At 46.2% G+C, this 3,439-nt stretch overlaps 1 long non-coding RNA gene across 1 annotated transcript; it reads right to left on the bottom strand.

Moving 5' to 3' along the window:
* Window positions 1-1,384: 1,384 nt before the first annotated feature.
* LOC139402198 (uncharacterized) lies at window positions 1,385-2,404 on the bottom strand. Its single transcript, XR_011633241.1, has 3 exons — window positions 2,331-2,404; window positions 1,948-2,008; window positions 1,385-1,504 (listed from the first exon to the last, which is right to left on the bottom strand). It is a non-coding gene; the product is annotated as an uncharacterized lncRNA (long non-coding RNA).
* Window positions 2,405-3,439: the final 1,035 nt, after the last annotated feature.

The following is a 3,439-nucleotide window of genomic DNA, read 5'->3' as shown; positions in this document are numbered from 1 at the left end:
ACACGGACACAGGAGTAGGTTCCACTTCTCAATCAGCACATCCTACTACAGTACTGGTAGCAGGACACAGGAGTACGTTCCACTTCTCAATCAGCACATCCTACTACAGTACTGGTAGCAGGACACACGGACACAGGAGTAGGTTCCACTTCTCAATCAGCACATCCTACTACAGTACTGGTAGCAGGACACAGGAGTACGTTCCACTTCTCAATCAGCACATCCTACTACAGTACTGGTAGCAGGACACACGGACACAGGAGTAGGTTCCACTTCTCAATCAGCACATCCTACTACAGTACTGGTAGCAGGACACAGGAGTACGTTCCACTTCTCAATCAGCACATCCTACTACAGTACTGGTAGCAGGACACACGGACACAGGAGTAGGTTCCACTTCTCAATCAGCACATCCTACTACAGTACTGGTAGCAGGACACAGGAGTACGTTCCACTTCTCAATCAGCACATCCTACTACAGTACTGGTAGCAGGACACACGGACACAGGAGTACGTTCCACTTCTCAATCAGCACATCCTACTACAGTACTGGTAGCAGGACACACGGACACAGGTGCTACTACGACATCAGATCAGTGCCCACTGTAGCAAAACGTTTCACAACAAAAACAAGTTTCTCTGGGACAAATTCAGGTACATTCCTCCCGGTTTGGTTCTTAGTGATACACCCCAGTCCTTGAGTCTGAGGAAGTACTTCATATGGCACAGTAGAGGTGACTACTCTGTACCTAAGGAATGCTTTCTGTATATTCCTAGTCTTCTGCACCTGATCTAAAGTATCAGAAACACTGGTGTGGACAACATACACAGTAGCTTCACCCAAGAACTAACAGCCATGGTGACAGAGAGGACTATCAACCTTGGTTACATACTAATTGCTTCCATAATAGACACATCAAAAGACCTTTGATTTGTTAGCAAGCTCAGAAAGTAAATGTAATTCGTTGATAGACATGGAAAGTCTTTTGGTGTCTCAAATGATAACCTGGCCACGGTAAGTTGCCAAACATTGCAGATAGAAATGCCATGAATAGAGCTGATGTTATTCCTTATTCTACATGTCAGAGGCATGTTTGTTCTACAATGCTTATTTCTATCTGAACATTCCATAAAGTTGCGTCTTACTGAACGCGCCCCCTATAGTGTACTATCCTCAGTAGAAAGGCTTCGGATGCAGTTTAGTTGAGACGAGGAAGTGAAACCACGATGCATATCAATGTGTTTGTAGAATGATGATCAAATGTCTGAACATTACAATACTTCCTAGTGAGAGGTAGTGATGGAAACACTAGTAGTGGGTTCTGACATAGCAGTCAATATGAAAGAAACAGAAAGATCACTCTGGTAGACACAGCATGTGTGGGCAGGGGAGTTTTTTGCAGGCTTTGGGTGTGTGTTTCTAGCCATCGATGTCCCAGCTGAAGAGATGATGCTTCACCAACATGTCTTGGACTCCTTCCTTCAGTGGCCTCTGATCTTTCTCCTGGAGGGAGGGGGGGGGGAATAAAGAGTGAAAGAGGCTGTTTGTTTAAAGGGAGTGTATAAGGAACAGCAGTTGCTGGGTGCAGTTTAAAATGTCCACAATGGAGGTCAAAGGGTTATGGGTGAGGTGTGCGCATTGGGATGGTTTTCCCCAATGTTCACTATTCTACTATCACTAGCCATCACCAGCTACGTTCTCCAACAACTGAACCAGGAACAGCTTGTTGTTTAGATAACTCTAGTTTCCTATTCTAGTCCCTAAACCCATAGTTGAGTAACTAGACCAACTACATTGACCAGAGATCAGAGTTTCCCTAGAGATCCCAACTAAAGAGGTAATGGTCAACCAACACATCTGCAACCCCTTCTTTGAGAAAGGTTTTGCAGAATTCAGCCACACACAGGTATGAGTTCACAGGGTGGGTGTTTTACACACATACATACCTCTTTCTTGGCAGGCAGCTCACAGTCCTGAGAGAGACTGAAGGCAAACTTTGAGAGAACCCTAAGGAAACATCACCTTTTTAAAACCACCATCCTTTCCACACATACACCATTTTATATCCATTTCACTTCATCCTGGCCTCTAAGTCTTTCAAAAATAATCTAGCTGTTAATACGCTTGAATGGCGAGATTTAATCTTGTAATAGTCTGCTGGCACCGTCTTGTGTGCGTCGCTCTCGCATTCATTCTCACTTGTGATCTCACAGTTTCACTCCAATCTCTCCTTTGTTTTATTTCTCAATCATTCATTCCAATCTCTTCTCATTCTCTCTTAATCTCTCCCACTCTGTCTCTCTCGTGGACATCTGTCTCCATCTTTTACCTGAGCTCACACTTGATCTGGACCCATCCTGGGCTGCGTAGGAAGGACCAGGGCTGGTACCACTTCTCCACTGCTGGCATACTGGAACACAACACCTCCAACCACAGGTGTAACACCTGCTCACTGTGGGGTGAGAGAGATGTGGTTAGGGAGTGTTCACTGATAAGAGGGACAGCCAGGATCTCAGTGAGAGAATCTGTGTGACTCACTTGAGGCCCACGCAGAGGAGCGAGCGGAACTTGACGTCCATCTGAGCGTGTGCAGAGTCGTGGCTCATATTTACAGACTGCACCGCCTGAAAGAGACAGACAGAGGGCGCTGAAGCATCACTGAAACAAATGCTTATGAACAAAACATTCAGTGTAAAACTATCTGTAGCCTAAGGCCTATGTTTCTAACAGACAACCTTCACAGCCCATCGGCCCCTACCACTAGGCAGTTCCTCATTCCCCCTTTGAAAGCACCTGAAATGCAGATACTAAGTATCATAATTTTTTAAAAATTGTACTTTTTTCCTCCTTTATCTCCCTAATTTCGTGATATCCAATTGGTAGTTACAGTCTTGTCCCATCGCTGCAACTCCTGTACGGACTCAGGAGAGTTGAAGGTCGAGAGCCATGCGTACTCTGAAACACGACCCCGCCAAGCCACACTGCTTGTTGACACATTGCTCGCATAACCCAAAAGCCAGCCGCACCAATGTGTCGGAGGAAACACCATACACCTGGCGACTGAAGTCAGCGTGCAGACGCATGGCCTGGGACATCCCAGCCAGCCAAATCCTCCCCTAACCTGGACGGCGCTGGGTCAATTGTGCACAGCCTCATGGGCCTCCCAGAGGTTTGTCAGTAAATTATTGTATAGTCAGTCTAGCCCGGGATTGAACCTGGGTCTGTAGTGACGCCTCTAGCATTGTGATGGAGTGCCTTAGTCCGCTGCACCACTCAGGAGGCTCAGATACTGTAAATTCAATAGAGAACTAGGTCCCATATTACACAGTTCTTTCAGATCTTGGAGATGGAATGAGGAAGTCTTTAGTGGCGGGAAGTCTTTAGTGGCGGGAAGTCTTTAGTGGCGGGAAGTCTTTAGTGGCGGGAAGTCTTTAGTGG

This window comes from Oncorhynchus clarkii, unplaced genomic scaffold (assembly GCF_045791955.1).
Source record: "Oncorhynchus clarkii lewisi isolate Uvic-CL-2024 unplaced genomic scaffold, UVic_Ocla_1.0 unplaced_contig_1262_pilon_pilon, whole genome shotgun sequence".
NCBI lineage: Eukaryota > Metazoa > Chordata > Actinopteri > Salmoniformes > Salmonidae > Oncorhynchus > Oncorhynchus clarkii.
The sequence above is the reverse complement of the archived record's forward strand: the minus strand, read 5'-3'. Positions and strand labels throughout refer to the sequence as shown.